A 26,419-nucleotide genomic window follows, 5' to 3' on the forward strand; every position below is an offset into this window, starting at 1 on the left:
ACAGAGTGATGGTTAATTTGCATATTGTTTTTTTATTAGATAGGATATATAGATATACCCAAGTGCACAACAAGAGCACAAGGCTTGTCCTCTGTCCAAAATGTTTTTGAAAGTACACCATGAAATGTTCTTAGATAAGTGAGGAAGTTGATTTTGAAATTGCATGTGCATTACTTGGCATATTATGGACTTCCGGGAGCAATGGAAAGTGTTTTCACCGAGAAGCTAATAATTCAATACTTGCATAATGAAGGAATTATTAGTTCATAAGTGAAAGTGCATGGTGAGTGAGTGTAGCAGGACGATTAAGAATCTTTTAGTAATGTCAACAAGAGATTGTGAGAAAGACAGTGCAAAGTAGAGAAGGAGAAAAATTGACAAATGCGTGTCAAGATATAGGAAGGCACTGATAAATATGTATGTGGACATCATGGAAATTGCTTGCACTTTGTTCAGGAGTGGACAGGTTTTTCCCACCGATGGTAATTTAAGAAATTAAGGAAGATATAGAGGGAGGACAAGATGTCAAAAGATAATACATTCCAGAATAACATTCTACAGTGCATTTAACCATGAGCTTATTGGAGTCTTAGAGGAAATGTAAACATTTTCATTGAAAGAGGAAATAAAGTGGTGCTTTGAATAGTTGCTTTTTCCTTAAAACATTGATCTCCATTGTGATACCCTCACGTAAGTATTTGTCATTTACAGGACCGCTGTCAGGTGTGAGAGAGAATTATGCAGGCGTTCCTTGCAAAGAGAAAACCCCTTCCAGGAGAAATTACCATTTGTCTCCAAGAAATGATGATGGCACTACTAATTATAGGTAACCGGCAACAAAACATAAGGACACCTAATACATGCTAGGTACTGTTGTTGGTGAGGTGAAATTCATCTATCATAACACTAAATATTTACCATTGACCGACTAAGTAGCATGTAGTATATTCAGAGTCCTAATTTCCATTATTTCCAACAGTAGCCAGACCTTGTCACCTTTCTGTTCCTTGTGCACAGGATTCCAGTTGTTCTAAATCCCCAACATTTCCTGATGTTTTCCTCTTCAAACATTGGAACCTACTTAGGAATAAAGTATCTCATTTTAGTTGATTGGCACTTCCCTAATGACCCATCCTTTCATGAGCTTGTTAGCTGTTTGTGTATCTTCTTTGGAGAAATGTCTCTTGAAGCCTTCTGCCCATTGGCATTTTCCTATCTGTGTAGTCAGAGTGTGTCCCTGTTCTGTATCTTAGAAGGTGATTTCAAAATACTTCTGCTTTATTTCCTTCAGTTATTCCGGCAGAGGTGATCCAGGTTCCCGAGTCAGGAAGCATTATGGCCCACCATCTAGGGAGGGTGCACACTGTGACCATGGCCTTTCAGGTTCTGGAGATGAGCACTCCTGTAGGAGACACAGGTGTTTAAAAGGCTTCTCTCTTTTTATCTAGTAGCACACTGCAGTTGTTAACTTGGACAAAATTAATACCGTGTTTTTTTAACGTAGTGATTGTGATGGCTGTGGCAGCAGTCCTGGTAGATATTATTCTGAATATCGAACTGGAGGCTATTACAGAGGTTCCTATGAGAGCTATGGTAAGTGTCCAGACAGACTGTGTGTAAGTGACAGGATTGGATTTAACAGGCCGCCTTGTGATTTACTCTAATTTTACTTCCATTTGCCACAGGGAGGACTATATGCAGTATGGGTTTTGTATTATCTGGGAGGTCTTGTTTTCTTTTGTTAGCAGCTCATTTGGAACAGTGCAATTCTTTCAGGGGTGAAGGATCACACTCATTTATTGTCTTTATTAATGAAACAAAGTACAACATTTTCTTTTTCTTTTTTTTTTCTCACCTGAGGATATATATCATTGACCTCGGGAGAGTGGTACGGAGGGAGTGGGGCTGAGAGAACTCTACATCAATGTGAGAGAGATACTTTGTTTCGTTTCTTCATGTACAATTCCCATCCAGCGACAGGAATGGACCCTGAAAATCAGGGTCATGCCCTTGACCTGGAGTCAAACCCGGTATCCTGCAGTGCAAAGGCTGGTGCTCGACACACTTAGGCACAACATCCAGGGGGTTCTTTTCACTTTTTTCTTTTTCAGAAGGATAATTTGATAGTGTGAAGCATAGAAATAATACGAAGGTCAGGATTTCAGCCTGTTTCCAGAAAATGTGCCTTCACATATATTCATAATCAATTATTTCAGTTAAAACATTATTCTTCAGCTGTATTTTAGATAAATGTAAGCTCCCTTTCTTGCCTCAGCAATACTGACATATTTTTAGCACAGGTGTATGTATAAAAGCATAGGTTTTCCAACTATGTAAGGCTTTACTAGGGTCATGTCATACTGACTTAAACTTATTCCTTAAGATGTTAAAGTATTGTTATCTGGTCACTGACTTTCCAGGAAGCTCAGGTGGAGCACCACCAACATGAGGGCCCCTCTGACTTATGGTGGAAGGAGTCGCTGGGATGATTATTACAGCCGCAGACGAGATGGATATGATGGAGGGGGATTAACAATTACTGCAACAGCCGATGGGACACCCCTGTAAGAGGTCCTGAGCGTGGTGCTGGCGGGGATCATAGGATTCACCATCTACGCAGGAGAGAGTGAATCATACAGTGCAGTAGCTAAACTATTGGGCTCCTCTGGAGGAGTCATAGGGGAAGCCCCTGTGACAAAGGAAGTAAACACTGAAATAAAAAATAATGCTAAGGTTTGGTTGACATTTAATTTGTAAAGACATTGCCTTCTTTTATTTAAGAATGACTAAAAGCAAACGGTGGGATGGGGAAGAAGCAAGAATTATCGACCCTTTATGAAATTTCTTTATAGAATGCAAAATTTGAATTATTCAAGGTTTTTTCATAGGTGTTCATTTAATTACAATATACTTAAATGTTTAATTTGAATACTTGTTGTGTTAAAATTTTCAGAATAAAGTTTCCCACAAAATTGAATTTGTCTGACTTTACTACAAACATACAAAGCAATGTGTTTGGATGGTGAGTTATATTCATGGCCCAGATTTCCCAGGGTGTCTATGACCATACGTACATAAAGTCTTTGAAGTGAACTGTATACAAAATGAAGCACTGTGTTTCTGCTTCAGGGCATGCTGCCCTGTTTTCCAGTTAGGGAGGGTACACAAATGAGGTATTCTCCTTGGAAAACCTAAATGGATAAAAGGATTGAAGAACCTCTGACAAGGCTGCAAAACAAGGATTCCTCCAGCTCTGTGGCCCACACTTTGCCCCCTAAGATACTGATAAGGAGCAGGCCAATCCCAGTGGCCCCAGGAGGAAGAGGAGACCTTGAGGAAATAGGAGATGGTGGTGAGCAGCAACAGGGCAATGTGGCGTGGCAGTGCAGCAGCCTAGGCCACGGCATGAGGAGGATTTGCAGACACCTGTGGAAAGGAGAATAGGAAGAACATGTCATGGCAGCCCCTGTTGAGGGCCAGGTGGCAAGGCCTGAAGGTGCTGTGGGCGGCCTAGAGGGAGAGCTCAGAGGAGTGGCTCAAGGAATCTGCTTTGACTCTGAGTGACAGTGGACATGCACACTCCCTCCTCCTGCCTAAGCCCCCCTGCCTGAGCTGGAATTGCACTGCCCTTGTTGTACTGGTAGTTCCTGTCTCAGGCACACACCCTGCGGCCCTGGTGTCACAGGCTGTATCCCTCCCAGCATCCAGGGGTCCCTTTGATAGAAAAGCAATGGCCCAGGAACCTGGCAGCACACCGGGGGAGACCCAGGCGGCCCCTCCTCACCCGTCCTGTCCGCTCACTGGGGGCCATCGCCCACTCATAGTTCTTCAGGGCATTGAGCCACAGGTCCTTGTTGAAGATCTGGTAGGGCAAACAGACCTGGGTTAGGAGAGCACAGGGACCCGAATAGAATCCCCAGCAGCAGGCGGACACAGGAAGCTGCATGCTGGCATGGCCAGCGACATTCTACCTCAGCAATCCTGCCAGATGCTGCCACACTGTAGTCAGAGAACCAGTAGAAGAAGCTGGGTCTCCTGTCCTGGTGCCTGTGCATGGAGGCTTCTCATTCACAATGCTGGTACCACTGAATGGGAGAGGCACGGGACACCCTGTATCCTGCAAGAGAGGGGTCTGTGAAGCTGGGCACAGCACCTTCCAACCGTGCCCACCACCAGCTGCTATTTTCATTGGGCTTGGAAATGCCCTGGAGAGACCCAGCATGAAGCAATGCAGATTTCTGCTAGTGCTGGATCTTGGGTTGTTTTTAACATTTTTTTCTGATGCCAGCTGCTGCTTGTTTGAGAGGTGTTAGAGAGTCTGAAGCCTGAGCCAGGCCAGGCCATGCATATGGAAAAGCTGCTACAAACAGCTTGGCTGGAGCTGCTAAATAGATGGGGTGGGGACTCAGGAAACCACTAAGGTGGAGGAAAAAGTGTGGGCCATATATATTGATTATTAAAAGTTATGCAAATGCCCCCTAGAAATAAGCAAAGTTTTACATGTCTCCCATATGATGAGAGATTACATGCATTGCCCTCTCTTCATTTTTGCATTGTCAGCTTTTATTCATTTTAAAGTGTGCCCAGGTGGTCAACAAGTGTGTACTAGCTTGGAAATAAAGTATTGAATCATTCGTTCAGAGTGATTTTTTTTATTTTACTTATAGTCTGTATTATTTTTATTACTTCTCTGGTTTAAAATGCCAGAAGTAAAAATTCTCCATTTGAATTGCATTCTTTGCTTACAGTTTAAAATGATTTCATCTCTTCTATTATGAAATAGAATCATTACATAATCTATCGTATGTTTACATCACTCAGCTATTTTTACTTAAATGGGTCTATGAATATAACATTTTAAAACGTAGCATTTTCATTATTATAAGTGCTTAAATTCGCTGATGTCCCAAAGTCAAATTGGCTGTGTAAACATAACTGATGGGATAGTAACTGATGCACATAAACAACTTCAGAAGGAAAATTTGGTATTACTTTTGTAAACAAATCCCAATAAAATTTCTGCCACACAGGGACCCTGATACAGAGTGACAGCCAGAAGAGCCATTCACATATTCTGGGTCTAAAATATTCCCTCGAGATCTACGCACCTCTGCCACATCCCCAACATTCAAGATTTAGCTAATACCCTTGGTTCCCTTGATTTTTTATGAATAAAAGCGTTTTCAAGTGCCCCCACTGATTCCGCCTAAATTACCACCCTTATTTTCCTTCTCAACATTCTTGTGCATAATAGTACTTACTTTCTTTTCCTTGAATATCTGTTGTCTTTACCACAAAACTCATTGCTGAATAAAATATGGTGTTTCTCGTACTTAGCACTCAGAAGGCACACGTGTAAATATCTGTTGAAAGAAGAAATTGAGGAATAACGTCTACACAAACTACATTTTGTTGTGCTTAGAAAGTAGCAAAAAGGGAATGACCATCAATTATTCTTCATAAGTCAAATAAATGGATCTTTGAACTCAACAAAAATTATGAGGCAAATCTAATTATTAGCTACTACAAAACCCTAAATATGAACGTAGAGTATAAAGGTCAATATGTAAAGAGCACCTTCAACATACCAGAAACCCAAAGGACATTGAGCAAATTAAAAGGACAATGAGGAATCACCTCACTCCTGTCAGAATGGGTACCATCGACAAATGACAAGTGCTGGCAAGGTTGTGGAGGAAAGGGAACCCTAGCACACTGATGATGGGAAAGCAGACTGGTGCAGCCATAATGACAAACAAAATGGCATGTCCATAAAAAAATTGAAAACGGAACTCCCATATGACCCTGCCATCTCACTTCTAGGAATATATTTTAGGAAACCCAAAACACACATCAGAAAGGATACATGTTCCCCTATATTCATAGCAGCACAATTTACAATTGCTAAGATTTGGAAAGCACCTAAGTGCCTATCAACAGGTGAGTGGATAAGACAAACAAACTGCTGTACATTGACACAATGGAATACTACTCAGCAGAAAAAAAGGAAGAACTCTTTCATTTGCTAAGCATGGGTGGACCTATAGAGCATTATGCTCAGGGAATAAGCAAGCCAGAACTACACAAGTATCGTGTGATCTCACTCTTATTTGGAATCTCATGAACAAAATACATTGATTTAAAAATCATGGAGGCGGAGACATGGAAGCATGGACAGGCTGTGAAAACTCACAGGGAAGGCAGGGGAGGGTGAGTGGGTGATGGCTGAGACATAACCAACCAAGGACCTTGTGTGAATGTATGCACAACCCACAGAAGCAGGCAATGGGGGCGGTCAGGGCCTGGGGAAGGGAGCTGGAGTAGCCTGGAAGGGTCGCTGGGGGGAAGGAAACAGACATATGTAATACTTTCAACAATAAAGATTTTTAAAAAATAACTGCCATGAAAAAAAAATGGAAAGAAAAAGGACATGTTATACGTTTTCAGGGGACAGGGGCTGTGTACACTTCAGGAGGACAGCGGCCTGATGTTAGCTCCCGGTCCATAGCTTCTCAATACCTTTGACTTGGGTAGTCACTGACATTGCAATTTTCTCAGACACCTACCCTTGTCAGCACAGAAGACAGGTGACGTTTTCAAGTTGCCATGACTGCTAAACCAGAAGCCGTGGAACTAGACCCAGAAGGTAGCAACCCTGATCGTCATGGTTCACTGGCTTGTGGATAGCTGACATGAGCTAACCTCTAGGCCAAGCTCCATGGGATTCTCATTACCCAGAGACCTGTGGGGAGTCGATAGTTCCATGCTCTGTCAGAGGTCTTCTCTGGGCATCAGAGGTGGCTTCCATCCCCTCTAAGTTCCAAGGTGTTCCTACCAAGGTGGGGAAACCATTAAGGAGAGGGTGCTGTTGACACATCTCAAAATGGACTGGGGTCTGTGCGAAGGTATATCCTTGCTTTCAAAGAAGAAACGCTTTACCATGGGCGACACATCTTTGCCCAACATAAGCCTTTCTGGCGGACTTTAAAGGATCATGAATTGGATCAGAGGGGCCCGGGCCCTGGTCATGAGCTGGGGAGGGAGGACAGGAGTAGGAGCATAGCATGGTGCTCGGTATTCACTATCTAAGGCCGCAAGGGGTCAGCAAGGGCCTGTAGTTGGGAAAGGTACTTTCGTTTTTATCCTTTGCTATGTAGAGTCTCATTAGCTGCATGCTGAGCCATTCCTAAGTGGGACACAAAGAATGTTTACTGTTTGTATCAATGTTGATTGTGTCAGGATAATTCCTTTTCTGGAAGTGCCAGTAAGCATCTCCCAACAGAGCGGGATCAAGAAGGGGTTGAGGGAGAATTTCCAATCTCCAGCTCTGCCCGTGGTCCCCGAGAAGGGCAGGATTTGGATCGCCCTAACCCCAGCCATCCTGTGATGTTCTTGTTACCTTTGTCCCACACAGCAATGGGGGATGTCCTAGGATTCCTCTGCCTTCAGCACTGTAACTCCTGCAGTAGGAAAGTAAGGACACCCTAAGGCGGCCTTGATTCCCTCGGCTCTGTCATTGGGCTCCGTCTGTCCTGACTCAGAAACACACGGATGGGGCACAGGCAGGTTTCCAGCTGTGAGTATGGGAAACACAGAGTTTATGCCTGTATTATTATTTATTAATCATGGTATTCTTTTCCACATGAACAACTGTTAAGCTACTTTTGCTCCACCCTGGATATATAAAATAGGTTCTCACATGGTTATTGATTACTGAGGCAGGAAAGTCCCAGGAGCTGCCCACTAAGCTACAGAGACAGGAAAGCTGGTGTTGCCACTCAATTTCACTACAAAGGCCTGAGAACCAGGGAAGAAGATTATGTAAATTTCAGTCTGAGGGCAGGAGAAGGTGAGATGAGATGTCCCCATTCAATCCATGAGACACAGGGGGGCTCAGATCCTTCTTACCTGGCCCTTTGTTCTTCTCAGATCCTCAGCGGGTTGTTTGAGCTCAATCTCACGGGAGGGCAATGTGTCTGCTAAACTGAGTCAGCCAGTGACATGTCGGTCACAGCAAGGAACACCCTCACAGATACACCCAGAAATAATGTGTAATCCCAGAACCCCGTAGCCCACTCGAGATCACCATTAAATTAATCTTCACCATGAACACCTATCCTAATTTCCCTGAGAATGAGGACCTTGCTAAGATATACGCTTTCAGTGCTAAAACCGGGGAAATCCTGGAAAAATGGCAAGAATCAGTCACAGTGCAGTTTTTCCAGTGCTTCTGCCAGGCTGATTGAGACATCCAAACAGTTCTTGGCATTGTATATACACAGCAGAAATACATATGTGCCAGGTAGAAACTCATCGACGTATCGCAGACCCCTTGAGGGTCCTTGCAAAGAGGGCACACACACACCCGGTATCTCTTCCCTTGTGGGGAAAAAGGAGCCATTTTGGAAAGAGGCCAGGTGATAGGGAGAGAGGCATTGTGAGAACCGCCTCCAGATTAGGAGTCCATTGCTCTAAGGGAGAGGACATTCTCCGTGAAACAGAGTTGCAACTCCAGACCTTTACTGCTCAGCCTCCTTGGATATGGTGTCACAATGAGGTATGCCAAAAGACTGAGAGCACCTGACTCTCCTCAGTCCCTCAGCAACACAGTCCCCTTTTCTCAGTTGCTCTTCTTTCAGCAACGGGCCCAGAGAGGGACCACCCACTGAGGAGGGCCATCCTGCCAAGAGAGCCTGGGCACTCAGAATTGAAGTGGGCAACAGTAGAAGAAAATCCATCTCAGGCGCTCTGCTCTGCGGTAGAGATGAAAGCACTTAAAGTGGAGATTCTCCTGAGAGCGGTAAAATGGCCCCATGCATGCTCGCCCTCTTCTCCCCATGACTGCAGTTGAAGAGGTGGAAAGAGTTGCATGTTCTGGGACTCTGAAACACAGGTAAAGAGGAAACCGTCACTGTCCCAAAAGAATAAGCTAGAGAGAAGGTTTGCATGCCATGGTGAGAGAGGCTCCTGCAATGTTTCTCCAGCCCATTGTGAATGAAGGCTGTGGAAGCATCTTCAGGGCACGAAGGGAGCCTGTGAGCACAGGGCCAGTTGAGTTCCCAGTGTCCCATGAGCTGGCTCCACTGTGTAAAGAGTGTCACTCCTTGTGTGTGAGCAACAGTAATGATCAGCCTTGTCCTCCAACTGAAGCCCAGGCATGGTCAGCATGGCTGTGTTGCCAGACTTGGGGCCAGAGAACTGCTCAGGGATTCCTGAGGGCCAGTGTGACCCCATAAATCAGGAGGTTAGGGGCCATGTCAGAGACATAAACGGTACCAGGTCACATAACCCAGTGCCATCACTTCTTCCAGCAAGCAGATGGTGACCTACTTTCCAGGTGTGCCGGACAAGGCACAAGACCCTGAGGGCAGACAAGGACACAGGACCCTGAAAAGACCACGAACACAATCTGGCGAGCCAACCTGAGAGAATGGGAATAGTTTGAGTGTTTCTTCTTACTCAGGACACACTGAGACCTGGTGACTGGATCCAACCTCAGATGCCCTTGTCTTTCCTCCTGTGGGCATCAACATGGTACTTGACTGAGGAATTGAGGACTTCCCTCATGTGACATTGGGAGGAAAGAGCGGACAGTGACTGAGGTTGTCTCGGAAAACATCCAATCGCTTGGTTACTCCAGAACCATGGACAAATCTGGACTCTTTTATTCTTTCTCAGCCATTTCCTTGACACTCTCAGTTGCAATGAGTCCTCATGCCCCCCTTGTCCCAATCTGCATAGTGTCTGATGCTCGGGGCCCGTTATTGCCACTTCCAGAAGTAGAAATATTGGGAAGTTGAAATGTTGGGACACAGCAGACACAGGGCATACACCTCTGTGGCAGACACAGACTCAAGAGAATCTCCTGTTAAACACCAGTGAGGACTTCATACAGGTCAGGGGTAAACCACAGCAAACTTCCTCCCCATATGAGGACAGCGGTGCCCCCTGATGGCCTAAGATGATTCAACCTGAGAGTCAGAGAAGGCAGCTGAGAGGGAGGTGGCAGACACTGCTCTGTCTGCTTCTCTTACTCTTTCAAGTCCAATCCAGCTCAGTACCTGGCCCCTCGATAACTCCTACATGCATCTGAGCCCAGTTACCTTTGTATCCCACTTCCTTTTGCATGGGCTGTCACCGGCCACAGGAGGTGGACCAGACCCTCCCCTTAGGACCATTTTGCTTGTTTCTAGGTAGTTTTGGCAGAGGGTTAGTGCTCCTGAGGTAGCTCTTTGCCTTGCCTGAGGAGACATTAGACGTTGAGTAAAATCAATTGCAGGAGGGCAAGTGGGTGAAAAGAAAATGGGATCAAGGGAAGACAGAATGACTTCCCACAACGTTGAAGGTCACAATACCCATGATGGAGAGAGCTCAGTAGGACTGATTGCACTGAGAGGAAAACAGGAAGTGGGATCCTGAGTTTGAGATTCAGGGAGGTGACTTGGCAAGAAACCTAACCCCAGGTCTTCTCCCAAGAGTGTGGCAGGATCTCAAATGGGGCACACCATGTTCTTCACTGTACCCCCTACATGATCCACTGGGAATCCTCACCTCTGAGCCATGTGACTTCTGGTGGCAAAATCTGCCTCATGCACAGAGAGATGGTTGGCGGGGTGTATTCTTCTGGAAAGAGTTGGATTTGGAGAACAGACAAGTCAGAACCGAGTGGTCCTTGCCAGATTGACATGGCACTGTACTCAGGTAATGACTGGAAGTCCTATGGATCAAGATGCTCCCACAAAGCTAGGGCACAAAGTTTGTATTATTGTTCATACCACAGCACAGACATTCTGAAGAGCAAAGGGTGGTGACACCTTGGCTAAGGGAGGTCAGACATCTGTGATGGAGCAGAGCCGTGTAAATTGGATATGTTAGGCGGTGACAATATTCTATGTGATACCATGGCTTCAGTGTCAGTGCCTAAACCTGTATGTGCTCCATTAAGTCAGTTTCCACAGTAATGTCTTTGGTGTGAGATAACAGTGAAATGGTACTAATCCCTGACCTGTTCTTAAATCCATCAGCTGGACCTGTGGACCAAGTAGACTGAATCCTCATCTCCTGGGAAAAGTGTGGGAAGCCCTGGGCGCATTCCAGTTATCCTCATCCTTCCTGCAGGAAGCAGACCTCTGACCTTCATGGAATTGCACCTTGTCCTCGTTCATTGCGCCTTGTTCTGTCAGGACCACAGGGACCCAGGGCCAGTGCTGCAGGAGTAACCACTCTCATTTAACACCATCCTCTACCTGTGTGCCCACATGATAACACGTGACGTAGACATGCTAAGCATGATGGCTGCCAGAGCAGGCAAAAGGACCACTTGCAAAAATAGTTAATAACCAATAGAGCTAAACAAATACATTTAAACACACTAATATTTATTCCCAAACCCATACTTTCAGGTCAAAGAAATATAATAATTTCCTTTCAGAATGCCAACTAGGGAGAAAGATGAAACATCCGGAAATAGTACATGATAAAGAGAGAGGCACCTGACACGGAGGTTCTGTGACACATGAAAGGTCATGCTCTGTGGTTCTGAGTCTCTGACTGAATCTTATGGGAGAAGAGTGATGGGTACATTGGCCATAGTGACACCTAAAGCACTTCTAATCCCTTCCATCAAAAATGACCCTTCTTCCACATCCAATAAAAATTAAACAGGTGTCCAATGGTGTTACTTGAGAAATGCAGGGACCATGTCTCCCATCTGAGACCCCAAATACCCAGGGAACAGTGTGCTTCTTATTCCAGCAAGGTCTCATCAGAGAGACCCTGAGCACCCAACAGCTTGTCCTGGTTCTCCTGGTAATAGTCCCTCTTATGAAATAGTGACTACCTTCTTAAAAGGAAATGGTGGTCCACCTTTGAGGAGAAACACTAGAAGGGCCAGTGGGGGCTCCCACAGTCCTATGAACATCGAAATAACATGCAACCTATGGGCCCTGCTATTACAGTCAGGAGCCACAACCAATCTCAGATGCCATGGTGGAGGGTCAGCAGAGCCATTACTCTCTGGTTCGTACTGGTGTCCAGCATAGCGACATTGCTCGCCCCCCGCCCCCTCACACACACACACACACACACACACAAACACACACACCCTACAGGCAGGCTCACCCCTCTGACAAGCTTTACACAGATGTGGGGCTGGGACTCAGGATCTTCTCCGCGTCTTCATTAACAGGGACTCTTTCCCACTGCGCTGTGACACAACTGGAGAGGGTTTACATGGGTCACTGTTGCAGCTTGGACGATTAAAGCATGATGGTAAAAAAAGCAGTACTTGGGAAAATGTCACCAAGTGACTTAAATGGAGAAAATTATAGCAAAGACTTAACTTCCAGGTAGGGTGATCATCCATGTCATTTCTAAGAGCTGACATCTGCAGGGCTGGTAGTCAGAGATGGCTTACAGCCTTTGGATCATGAGGTCACACATCAGGGCTTGTGGCACCTTGGCCCAGCTTCCTTCAACAGTCCTGAAATTCTTGGCCTGATAGTTATGTGTACTTGTACTGTTTGATGCACTTTAACTGGGATTATCACTGGAAATGTGTTGCAGCATCACGGAAATCTTTGGGGACCCCTGAGGAATGGGGCCACCTCCCACAGATTCTGCAAGATCCAAGCAGCCATGGGCTGCTTTTAGAAGCATCCTTTAGATACCTGAGTGCAGAGGTGATTCTGAGAGGACACAGAACCTTTAACTCAAAACACAGCCTCAAACCTTCCTAGGTTCTGGGAAGTATTGGGAGCATAAAAAGACAGAAAATCAAATTGGAAGGAGGGGAGAAAGGAAGAGAAGGAAATAAATTTTTTTCCTTTATTCTCATTCCCACTTCATTTGTGGAGAACTGAATCCAGGTGGTCTGCACAGGTATGAGAGTGTTATGCCCAGAGCTCGGGGTCCCCAATAATCCACCACCAGGGAGCCTCCTCCGATGCAAAAGCAACGAGTCTTTATTGATCAATTCTAGAATTGGCTCCCAGCCTCTATCCGGCACAGCGGTGAGGCGAGAGAGAGTGTCCCAGGACAACAAAGGTTATATAGGGCTAGCTATTTGGGGTGGGCTTTAGGGGTGGCGTGAGTTACAGAGATTGGTCAGGGTTTTACAGCATAAGGGTCAGGAAGTGACCATCATATTCTGAAGTTTGGAGCCGTCCTCCACTGTAGCCTTATTAGGACCGTCACTACATTTCTGGAGCTTCATTGGTCCACTCAGGTGGGTGGTTGGGAGAGTTAGGACAATACCAGCATTCTTGTGGTCACTCTCGCGGGGGAGCGGCTTGGACTGAGGGCCCAGCCTTGCAAGACAAGATAGAGGAGAGGGAGAAGAGTATGTCCCTGCTTCGTCCTTGAAGAGGGAGGAGGGTGCATTTCTGCTTAGTTCTGCTAAGTTCTTTCAAGTTCGGTTTTGTCCCTTCAAGAGGCTAAGGGATTTAAAGTGGGGATTTCCCAGAGCATTGTGGGAAACCTACCCAATAAGCACACGAGGGGCCTCCTTGTGGCTGTTACAATGAAAGGTTGAATGAGTGGTCATCTGGATGCACAAAACACAAGTAAAGACAACCAGCCAGTAACGGAGAGTTTGCTTTGGGATTGTGTGTGAGAGAGGACACTATCTGAAGAAAACAACTGTGCTCTCAATGCTTTGTGAGAGGAGGAAGGACAGAGAGAGGATGAATTTTCCTCAGAGCCATGTTGCATGAGCACCTGCTCGGGGTGGTGAAGCATCTTCAGAGCAAGGAGGGAGCCTGTGAGCCCAGGGCAGGTGTTGGTCTCACGTTCCCACAAACAAGCACCACTGTGGATTGTCGAGTGAGACTCACTCCATGTTCTGCTTGGAGTAGGGTTCGGTATCTGAAAGAGGAGCCGCACAGCAAATGAGAGAAAAAGATGCGAGATAATTTTGCAATATTGGGGGACCAGGCGGCAAGTCCCGAAGGACTTCCTCCTTGGTCAGGCCGCTCCAATCTTTTATTGATCTGGAGTAGCCCTTAGGGTAAGGAGGTTTCAATGACACACAGATCAGCAGAAAATTTCCAGGAATAGACAAAGTATCTGATTAGCCCATCAATAGATTTCTGGGAGTATGTGATTAACAATAATCAAGAAGGATCTACATAAGTATCTAAGGAATTAAGGGAACTAAGGTGGGGATGCTTCAACTATTATTACCTAAATTAACTGAGTGGTTCCTAGATTAACTGGGTGGTGCACAGCCCTGACCTTTGCTAGGACTTTCAAGCCCTGACCTTTACTAGGACTTTCAAGGGCTACTAGCTTTTGGGGGGTCTCTGTCTAAACTCAGCTAGTGAAGACAATGAATGGACTCCGGCAGTGGGTAGTGCCATGACTCATGTGAAGAACAACAGTACTAATCAGCCCCATCCTGTAATGGCAGCCCAGGCCTGGGCAGTGTAGCTCTTTTTCCACATTTTTATCAAGAGAATAAATAAGAGATCACTGATGGCCATTTTTGGATTTTATAAACCAGCAGTTTAGGGCCATGCCTGGTCATTCTTTTTACTAGGAGACATGATCATAACAACTAAAATCATCAATGCATCTGGCACAGGTGGAGGAGACTGCCTGTCCCAGAGCCCTGGACACTGAGTGAGGCTGAGTCAGGGCAGACTGGGCCAAGGGCCCTGAAAACAGCAAAAGCACTCACTGGTGGGTGCAGTGCTGGGGACCTGGTGAGCCTGAAGAGGAGGCAAAGAATCAGGCCAAGGTGAACCCACGGTCCCTTCCACAGAGGCCTCACCTGGGCCCTGAGTGAGGCCGGTGAGCAGGAGCAGAGGCCAGGTCATGGTGGAGGTACACCAACAATGCTGCCTTCTGACACCCCAAGCCTGAGCCTGGCTCCACACACTTCTCTTATCCACTCCCCTGCCTCAGAGGAGGGAGGGGCCTCCATGCAAATCTGCTTCCTTCTCCTGCCTCAACACATTCCACTCCATACTGACCTGGAGTCTACATACACCTGCAACCCTGGAAAGAAGAGCTTTCCCAAGAATGAAGCTCTTGCCCTGGCTGGGTGGCTTAGTGGGTCACAGCATCATCCTGGTATGGCAAGGTTGGGTGTTTGATGCCTGGCCAGTGCACATACAGGAATTCATAATGAGTGCTTAGGAAATCAGAACAAAACCTCCACGTCCTTCTCTCTCCTCCCCTCTCTCCCTAAATTCAATCAGTAAATGCTTTCAAAACAGTCAAACTCTTTCATATACTCTAAGTAAGGTCAGACAGAGCCCAGGACAGCATGCAGTAATGGAGCCAGTCAAGGGATACCTACCTTTTCTCTTAAGGGAGTCCTGGTGTCTCCTGGATGAGCTATCCCAGGACTTCCCTTTGTGTGGTGTGGGCAAAGGTAAAGACAGCTTGACTGAGGCAGGTTCGGGCACTCCATTTCCTGGGTGTCAATGGCAGAGCTGGGGTCTGCATATTGCCCTCCACTCCTTCTTATTCCCCTTAGTGAGGATGGCTCCTCTGCATGGCTCCATCCTCTGTCTTTGCAGTGGTTTTATTCTGAAGCAGAGCCCTTGAATGTATTAGCTCTTTTAAGAGATGATGTATCGGGCACAACAGTTTGGGGACCTCATGGGCTTGCAAGGAAGCAGCACTTCAAACTTCATCCCAGGACAGCATAAAGCCCAGCAAGTACCTTCCCCACATCCAGGCTCTTGTGCCTCTAGGGTCCTAAGACTATACATCCCCCTGGGGTGCCAAGACTGCATTCCTCAGGGAAGGCAGCTGAGTGGGAAGGGGCAATTCCCAGATTACTTCCTTCCCATCTTCTGTCTCTTCCAGCTCAGTACCAGGTTCCTTGACCCCTTCTATTTCCCGGTGAGCCCATTGCCCATTGTCGATCAACTTCTTCTAGACTGGAAGGTGTTGCCTGCCACACCAGATGCTATTATCAGGGCTTATTAGTATGCCCCACCATAGACTAGGCACCATGGTGCTGCTTGTGAGGAAGCTCTTGGCTCAAGGCTGAGGACACATTACCTAAAAACACCGAATAGCAAGGTTGGATGAGAAACATGGTGCCAGGTGAAGACACACTGACTTCTCAAATTGTGAGGAGAAAAATATTGTACAAAGAAGCAAAGGCTCTGTGAGATTGAGAAGACCCAGAGGTTTAGAATAGCAGAAGTCAAGGTGAGAGATGCGCTCAAAGAAGCAAAGGCTCTGTGGCATTGAGAAGACCCAGGGGCTTAGAATAGCAGAAGTCAAGGTGAGAGATGCGCTGGTTCCTTGTGGAGATTCCAGAGAGAGTCTGTTTCCTGGCTCCTCCAGTTGCTAGGTCGCCAGCATTCCATGGCTGTAGCAACATGACTCCAATCTCTGCTCTGTGGTCCCATCTCCTGCTCATCTTCTGTCCCCAACTCTGCTTGCACACATTGGTAATCCACTGTATTAGTCAGGGTTCTTCAGAGCAGCAGGAGGATATGAGGACTTGGCTGGTGTGATTCCAAAGACTGAGAAACCCCAAGATCTGCAAGCTGGGGGGCCCAGGAAAACTGTTGGTCTAATTTGGCCTGAGACTAAGGACCTGAGAACCGGAGGAGCTGATGGTTTAAGATCCAGTGTGAGGACAGAGGCCTGTGAGATGGGATGTGATGTCCCAACCCTACAGTGATTCATGAATATAGGGGTGAGTTCCTCCTTATGTTCTAGTCAGGTTCTCAGTGCATTGATGCTGTGCACATAGGGAGGGTGATATCCTTTTAGGGTCCACCACTTCAAATGCTAAACTTCTCTTGAAACTAGCTCAGAGACACACCCAGAAATCATGTTTAGGTTGGGCTGCTGTCCTGTCCTGTGGGCTGTGAAAACAAGGCATACAATTAACAATCCCAGTCCCCATCTCAAAGCCTTCATCCCATCTGCAAACTCCCTTTGGCCTTATTAGGTAACATTCCCAGATCCCAGGGATTAACACCAGGATATCTTTGTGGCCTCATTACCTAGGCTCTGGAACCAGCCTTCCAGTCCTGCACAGTGACACACACACACACACACACACACACACACACACACACACGGCTCTGAGAGGCTGTTCTCAGGATGTTTTGCACAGTAGCACATGGAGGTGTTCCAGACACAGGAGCTACCCCAAACCAACTTTTAAACAGCGTTTAAATTGACCTGGCTGTCCTTTTCTTGAAATACTTTTAATATTAATGGAAACCTGAGAGTCTGTTCCCACTGCTTAGGACTGCACACAAAGTAAGGGAAGGACCTAGAAATATCCATCAGTATAACCTTGCTCACAGTCTAGCTTCTGTAGCCTTCACTAGTGCTTCCCATTGAATTATGCCTTACCATAAACCAAAGAGGACATTTTCCTCCTACAATCAAAGACATTTTAGGACGTCGCTTATGAATTCCCACACTGGTTCCCATGTGGTTCTTTGTTTAAGGAATTCCTTCCCTCCCATCACGGGCAGGAAGATGCTTTCCGTGTGGAGCCTGGGTGACATCCATTGGCACCTCTCAACTTTCTGCCCTTTCCTTCCTTGATGTCTAAGGAGGCACTGGGCCCAGCACCTACCTGGCATTACAGAATTGAAGGACAGGTGATCAGGGTGTGACTCCACCTGAGAGAGGAGAGGCTCCCCCTGGTCCCTGTGAGGCTCTGTTCCAGGAGGGGCAAGGAGATTCCTCAAGCTGGGACTGATGGCTATACTCTGAGTTTGGGAAAATACGGAAGAGAGAAGAACCGGGTACACAAGGCTCCAGAAGCACAAGCCCAAGTTTGTTCAGAAGTTCTTCATAGACTCCACATTCATGACACCTGTGGGTGGATGAATTTCTTCATGCTTTCATCTAGGCAAATTAGGTGAATGCAGTTAGGAGAAAGTTGCTCAACAGACAAAGCCCCATGCTATCTTTTGATAGATGGGGCAAAGGAGCCAATTGGGAAATATTTCATCAAGATGGAAAGGACACTGTCTCAAGCTTGGTATGAGGGCAGCGGGTAGGGCCTTGGGGGGGTCAGTTCTGTACAGTGCACAGGATTTGTCCCTCCAACTCTTCCCCAGCTCAGTCCTCATGAAATATTGACTGATTGTTGTGTCAAAGGAGACAGAGAGCCTAAAGGAAGTTCTCATCTGTGGTGTCTCTTGTGGTACGCTTCTTTTTCAAGGGGCCACCAAACTGGAGTAGGTTCCTCGTGTCCATGATGAGAGGTGAGAGGAGTTCAGAGAGAACTCCAGCCATGGAGACATAAATGTCCCTGGACACAGGGAAACAGGAATTCAGTGAGCAGGGATCCTGGGAGCTCAGGCAGGTTTGCTCTCATTTCCCCCAGTTGCTTGAGGCACTGTGGTAAGTGCCACAGATGGGATATGAAACAATGACATCAGCCCCCTTCCAAGCTGGAGCCTAGAGATGATCACAGAGGCTGGAGTGCTGAACCGGTAGCTAGAGGAATGGTCTGAGATCCCTGAAGGCTACAAACTGACAGGATCCATCAGAAGTTGAGAGGCAGTGGCCCTGCCTTATTGGGGCTAGGCCACCTCATTATAACCCGCACTCCTCCCCACCCAGTGTCACTGGCTCTTCTGGAGCTTCTGCTTCAGAGACCTGAATGCTGAGGGAGGTTGAGTCATGAAGAGAGAGTTCATGAACTTGAAAATGAAGACAAAGGCACAGGCAGATTGCAAGTCCAGGACCATGGCTCCAGTTGAGCCTCAATGAAATAACTGGTCACCCAAGAAACAAACTATGCCTGTGCAGTGATCAAGGGTGGTGAGGAGCACAGGAACCCAGCCATGCTAGAGGCTCTCAGAGTGCCTCCTGAGCCGAGAGCTGGACAGGGCAGCCTACCCCTGGGGTTATTGGTCTCAGCAGGCTGTCCTGTGTTGGCGGTGGAGGTGGGAAGGTGTTCATGCCTATTCATTCAGAGGCCTTCTCTGAGCCTGGAATGTCTTCACTGTCCCCCCTCACTTCAGACCCCTAAAGGTGGGACCTCAAAGAGTGTCCTGCCTCCTTGGGACCTGGCCAAGAGGGTGTGTCTGGTATATATGTTTAAAAATAAATCTGGGAGGGGCTCCCCATGGAGACAAGGCCCCTGAGCAGAGTTATTCAGGGCGAAGAGCTGAGACCACAGGACCCAATAAGTGTGAGCCAAGGTTTGTTCCATAGTTCCACAACTGTCTAAACCAGTGTTCTCAACATTCCTAATGCTGCGACCCTTTAATAAATTTCCTCATGTTGTGGTGACCCCCCACCATAAGATTATTTTCGTTGCTACTTCATAACTGTAAGTTTGCTACTGTTATGAATAGTAATGTACATATCTGATATGCAGGATGTAGTTCCATTGTTCCTGACCCAGAGTTTGACAACAGCTGGTAAACAAACATTCATGATACCTGCGCATGATTCACTTTCTCATCTATGGGTGCAAATCAAATATAAGGAGCAGTTTAGGGAGCCCGGAGCCTCACCCCACACACCCCACACACACCCCACTTGGAGGTTTGCAGAGCCCAGAGACCTCTGCTCAGCACAAAACTTAGTGAGCCCTGGACTGAGGTTGGGGACACTGGGGCCCAAACAAAGGTTCCCTGCTGTGTCCCTAATTGTGGCTGCAGCTGCCACACAGCCAAACAGAGCTGCAGCATCTACCCTTGCAGTGTCTCCCCTTGACCAGTGCTTGCAACATCTCACCTGGCACCAGTTTCACCAACAGCAGTCCCTCCCCACCCCTGGAAACAAGGTACTCAGCCTTGTAGTACCTGCTGTGCTGCACATAGCAGATGGTCAGGGCCTCCCTGTCCAGTACGGTAGCCACCAACCCCATGTGATGATTAAGCCCTTGAAATATATGCAGTGCACTTGAGGAGCTGAGTTTTTATTTTAATCTATCAAGGTAACATATACTTTGGTTATTGTTTAGAACACCTTGAGTGTGTCAATGAATCTATTTTATCAAATGCTAGGGAATGCAAATACAGACTCAGCATTCCTGATTTAAAAAGATACAATTTAGCACTCAATCCTTAGTGAGATGGCCTGTGAGAGACATCAAACTAAGAAGACTTTGTGCAAAACTTGAAGGTAAAATACCTCATTAACATTTTTTGTTGTTGTTGTTGCTTAAAGTATTACAAAGAGTATTACATATGTCTAATTTTTTCCCCCCACCCTTGACAATCCCCTGGCCTCCCCTACCCCCCAGTATCTTATGTCCATTGGTTTTGCTTATATGCAGGCATACAAGTCCTTTATTTGTGGCTGCTTGGTTCTTCTAGGCCAGGCGAATAGACAAATTAACACACAGAGATTAACAGGAAAACATCAGGGGTTAGTGCATGTGCAAGTAGGTTTCACATAGAATTGACGTAGCCATAAAATTACAAACACATTGAAGCAACATTGGGTATATGACATTTTTAAAGTTTTTAAAGCAAGTTTTTTATTGATATCAGAGAGGAAGGAGTGGGAAAGAGACGTAGGAACATTAACAATGAGAGAGAATCATTGATCCTCAGCCTTCCGTGGGCACCACCCTGGGGATCCAGCCTGAAAACTGTCATGTGCCCTGATAGGAAAATGAATGCTGATGCCTGGCTCATAGGTCCATGCTCAACTACTGAGCCAGGCCGATTGGACTATGTAGTATATATTTTGAACAAAGGAGAAAGGGCGGACATTATTTTTCAGAAGTGAGAATGGGCAATTTGCAGGTAGTTGAGGAAGAACAGAACACATGTGTCAGGAAAATTAAGAAACCATGAGACACGGGTTAACTAGCCAACTGACACCAGTCTGAACCCTCTTAGCCAACGGTTAAGAAATAAAGGAAACCAAGTTTCTGCCACCCTGAAGTTTCTTTTGGGGATATTGATTTTCAGCTGTTTATTAAGTAGCCAAAGTGTCAGAGAGCACCTTTGGGCACCCCAGCACCCTCCTGGCCAAAAGAGAGAGAGGGAGAGACCTTCTTCAGAAGGTTGTTGCCTTTGCCTGATTGGAGTGAAACATGGTAAACAACAGGGCTTCAGCAGATTTCTATTAGCTAGATACCCCTCCTCCCCTGTCACCATCAATCAGGAGTGTGGGAGCGGTTCCCAGACATTGTTGGTCCCAGGAGGCAGGGTTATAAATTCCTGTGGCTGCTGTGTCCAGTACTGGAATTGGTGGCATTTCAGCTCACCCAGCACACCTCGTAGGCCCACAGCTGGACAGGGCAGAGGCTGGTTCCAGGATGGCTGGGCCCAGGGCCTGGAGAAAAGGGGGAAATGCAGAGGAGAAGAGGGGGATGACTCAGGTGAACCTGGAGGGGAGGGAGAGGCGTCAGTGCAGGCACCCACATGAACTTGCCTTGGGAACGGTCACGTGTGTCCTGGGGAGAAAGAAGGGAGTAGAGCCCAGGCCATGGGGGAAACCCCGCCAGGACAAATAATTGCCAAATGCATCTAGGAAAGAGGTGGGAGAGCTAGGCTGAATATCTAGTTCCAATCTACACTAATAAAAGAGAAACATGGTAATTGGCGTATGACCGCTACCCTTCCCATTTGCTAATCAGCGAGATATGCAAATTAACTGGCAGCCAACATGGCTGCCGGCAGCCAGGCAGTTGATGGGAACAGGGAGGCTTGCTTGCCCCAGCATGAGGATGCGAAGGTTCCCCATCTGCAGCTGGGGGGCTCTGAGCTCCTGAAGCAACAACTCCAAAAGATACAATGTTTTAATTATAGAGGCTAAAGGATGGCGGTTAATTTGCATACTCAGGCTGCAAGCTGAACGAAGCCATACAGCCCTGAAGCAGCAGGGCAGAGAGGCCACAGGGCCCTGGGAACAGTGGAGCAGACAGGCCTCCTGGCCGGGGATAAGTGGAGCCAAGAGGCGTCAGGACCCCGGGATCAGCGGAGCCCCGAGGCCTCAAAAACCGGGGATCAGCGGAGCCGAGGGCCTCAGGACCCGGGGATCAGCGGAGCCGAGAGGCCTCCCGGCACCAGGATCAGCGGATCCGAGAGGCCTCCCGGCCCAGGGATCAGCGGAGCCGAGACGTCTCAGGACCCCGGGATCAGCAGAGCAAGAGGCTTCAGGACCCGGGGATCAGTGGAGCCGAGAGGCCTTCCTGTATAGGTTATCAGTGGAGGTGAGAGGCCTCCCTGCCCCTGGGATTAGCAGAGCCAATAGGCCTCCCTGTCCAGGTTATCAGCTGAGCTGATAGACCTACCGGCCCCTGGGATTAGCTGAGCTGAGAGGCCTCCCTGTCCAGGTTATCAGCGGAGCCAAGAGGCCTCCCTGTCCAGGTTGTCAGCAGAGCTGAGAGGCCTCCCAGCCCCTGGGATCAGCGGAGCCGCGAGGCCTCAGGACCCCGGGATCAGCGGAGCGAGAGGGGTCCTGGCCCCGGGGTCAGCGGAGCAAGGAGACCTCCCGGCACCAGGATCAGCGTGACAGGGGGAGCGACCAAACCCCTGATCACCCTGCAGCTCTGTGCATGACAGGGGGCGGCGCCCCAACTCCCCAATAGGCCCTGCTCTGTGCATGACAGGAGGCGGCACCCCAACTCCCCAGTCGGCCCTGCTCTGAGCCTGACCAGGGGCTGCACCTAGGGATTGGGCCTGCCCTCTGCCACCCAGGAGCAGGCCTAGCCAGCAGGTCATTATCTCCCAAGGGGTCCCAGACTGCATGAGGGCACAGGCCGGACTGAGGGATCCCCCTCACCCCTAAGTGCACAAATTTTTGTGCACCGGGCCTCTAGTATAAAATAATAGAGTTGGTTCCTGTTTGTTTGTTTGTTTGTTTGTTTGTTTGTTTCTGCTTTTTATCGGTTCTGCTCTAGGTGACAATCCCAGATCCACTGGGGCTGAGAGCAGTCGCCTCATTTGTCCTCATTCCTCCATCTATGTAGCTGGAAACCTTAAACTCTGCTAGTTCATAGGCATGGGGAACGTCTGGAGGAATGGCAGGGTAGGGGCACACAAGAAGCCAGCCTCACCACCCTGCTGTTACGCTCTGCCCCCACGACCTCCCCACAGCCTATGGTGAAGAGATGCAGGGTCACCTGCATGACAGGGACACAGTGTCCTCTGCCCATTCTCTCTCTCAGATAAGGTCTCACAGTTTGCAGAGTCTGAATATTCCCCAAGTCTGAGTGAGGAAGAGAAAGGCAGCACAATGTGTCTGAGGCTGCCTGTCACTCCTTGAGCCAAGTTAAGCAGAGAGAGGTTTGAACCACACAATGAGCGTTTATCCAAGGATGCGGTCAGTAAGGGGAGAGCAGTCCCTCACCCTGGAAATTCGGCTCTCAGCCTCTTGGGGAGAAGATAGCTACCTGTAGCTGCCAGCTGCAAGTGTCACATGCAAAGGGGAGGGGAGGGCCTACTATCTGCCCTTCAGGAGCTCAAAGGCTGACCACAAGGTGGCTAATCTCTCAAGACTTTAGGAACAGCTCAGCCTCTTCCTGGGATGAGATTGGAATGGTCAGCCTTCCTGAGGAAGACCCCAGGAGGGGGACAGGGTGCAGGCACAGCTGCCAAATCAAAGCCTGTCCTGTGCCTGGTCTCTTCCCAAAATGCAGTTCTTTTCTGAGTAATGGGCCATGGAGGCAGCCTATGTTTTCAGTAGAGCCTGTTTCATCCTCCAGTGTCCCAGGGCCTCGTATTTATAGTTTGTAAGTAATGATTAAACAACTGCGGCTCTATTCTTATTAGAGAAGCCCTTCCTCACTAAGAGAAGCTGATTTCCAAGGACGCCCAGGAGATGCCTCAGGCCAGCTTGGATGACAGGGCTGGGCCTCAGCTTTGCTCTTCCCCTCTCCCTCTCTCCTCACAAGCCTGACTTTTGTCTCCTAAAGAGACTATGGAAAAGCAGGCAGCAAACCCTGTCAGAATGAGCATGCCAGGCCCTCTGTGTGCCCTGGAGGCACCACCTGAGAGGAGAACCCTGGGTTAAGGTTCAGCTAAGGGGCAGCTCTGCCAGCGCCTGAGCACCAGGCTGTGGCTGGTGCCTCCCCACCTCTCCTCAGCTTTGTTGGCCTGCTCCTCCTCAGGAGCCCCCTGCCCACTCCTTCTGCTTTCAGGCCCAGTTGTGACTTTGCCAAAGGGATTTGTTGGTGAGAGGAGAACCCCTTCCTGAGGGCGCAGGAAGGCAGGGAGGCTGCCATCACCTGAAGGCTTAGGGGAGGTGAGCAGAGCAAAGGCTGGATTCCAGGCTTGTCAAAGAGCTCTGGTGACCCAAACCCCAGGGGTAGACTGAGGAGGGCACCTGTGGAGAGAGACAATGTAATTGCATCTGGCCAGCTCTCCTCTGCCCCGGGGGTTACTAAAATGTCCCCATCCAGACAGTAGGGACAGTGGGCTAGCCCAGGGCAGGGCGCTCTTTTCTAGACAGAGGGCTGCGGTGGGGTGGGAGTGGGGCGCCAAGCCTGGCCCAGGGAACAAGGTAGGTAAGTGGCAGCCACAACCACAGAGGGAAAGGGGTCCCCAGAAACACAGACCAGGGGTGGCGAGTGGGAGGTAAGCTGGGGGTCGGGGCCTCCTGTTTCTCCCTCCACTTCTGCGACCGCCCCCACCCTCATGCCTGGAAGCACAGGGTCCCCCTGACAGTCCCAAACCCTCTGCCACCCCTTGCAGCCTGGTGGGTGTGGCACAGGCGCCCCTGTCCCCACCTTCTCCGGGCCTGTTAAAACACGCCCCCCCTCCTGCCCCCTGATCTTGGTTTGTTCCTGATCTCGTGATCCCGCGAGATTTCGCCCTGGCAGGAACCAGGGCGCAGTCCCAGGAAGCTTGCCAGGCGCAGCCCCCCACCTCTTCCTTCCCGCCAGCCTCCCTGCTGTACAGGAGTCCATGTGGTGAGGAGCAAGGCCTGTGGAACAGGTAAGAGCACACTCTGGGTTCTTGCTGTCTCCAGGGGTGAACTTGCTGTCTCCAGGGGTGAACTTGCTCTAGTCACTGGCAACCCCCAGCCCCTCCCCAGTCGGCTTTTTCCATCTGGAAATGAGTTCCCACCTGGTTGGAGTGAAGGCCTGAGGTCCAAACCTGGCTCGCTGGCGTGAGGCCTTCAGCTTGCTGCGCCAGAGTCGCTGAGGGGACTTACACGCAACAATTCATGGAACTCTGGCGTCGGCCTTTATTGTGTGACCTCAGCTGGCCGAGTTTGCAGTTGACCAAGGGGGCCCCCACAGGCCCCGGCGCCAACACCCCCGGGATCTGGGTCCTCAAGTCTGTGGGCTCTCAGGCCAGCCCAGCCCTGCTCAGGGCGTGGGGGACAGAGAGGGGGCCGAAAAGAGGCTGCTGGACGGTCGGAAGTGTCCGGGAGGGAGAGGTCGCTTTCCGCAGAGCACCAGGGCCGTCACTCATCATTGTCCTCTGGTTCAGCTGGTGAGAAAGCGGTGGTCAGGCTGGGAGATAAGAGGTGACTTCCACTGAGAGCGGCAGAGCCCTCTCCTGGTGTGAGTGTGCAGGTGCCTGAGTGTGCGTGAGTGTGAGTGTGTGAATTCTCACCTGATGATATGTTCCTGGGTTCCTTTTCATTCCTATTACTGATTAAGGTATTACATATGTGTTCTTATCCCCCACTACCCCCACACCCCCACCCCCACCCCACAAGCAGGCCCTCACGCTCACCCCCTGGTGTCTGCGTCCATTGGCTAGGCTTATAGGCATGCATACAAGTCCTTTGGTTGATCTCTCCCCCTTAGCCCCACCCTCCCCTACCTTCCCTCTGAGGGTGATGGTCTGATCCATGCTTCTCTGTCTCTGGATCTGTTTTTGTTCATCGGTTTATGTTGTTCATTATAATCCACAGATGAGTGAGGTCATGTGATATTTCTCTTTCTCGGACTGACTGACTGACTAGCTTTGCTTAGCATAATGCTGTCCAGCTCCATCCATGCTGTTGCACATGGTCAGTGCCCCTTCCTTTTTTGTGGCAGCATACTATGCCAGTGTGTAGATGTACCACGGCTTTTTAACCCACTCATCTGCTGACCAGCACTTAGGCTGTTTCCAAATCTTAGCTATTGTAAATTGTGCTGCAGTGAACATAGAGGAGCATGCATCCTTTCAGATTGGTAATTCTAGGTTCCTGGGATATATTCCTAGAAGTGGGATCACTGGGTCAAATGGGAGTTCCGTTTTTAGTTTTTTGAGGAAACTCCATACTCTTCTCCATAGTGGCTGCACCAGTCTGCATTCACACCAGCAGTGAAGGAGGGTTCCTTTTTCTCCCCATCCTCACCAGCACTCGCCCTTTGTTGATTTGTTGGTGATAGCCATTCTGACAGCTGTGAGGTAGTACCTCCTTGTCCTTTTGATTTGCATCTCTTGGGTGATCAGTGACTCTGAGCATGTTTTCATGTGTCTCTTGGCCTTCCTTTTGTCCTCTCTGGAAAAGTATCTATTTAGGTCCGTTGCCCATTTTTGTGATTGGGTTGTTTATCTTCCTTTTG

Source organism: Myotis nattereri (genome assembly GCF_964212035.1).
Source record: "Myotis nattereri genome assembly, chromosome: Y".
Lineage (NCBI taxonomy): Eukaryota > Metazoa > Chordata > Mammalia > Chiroptera > Vespertilionidae > Myotis > Myotis nattereri.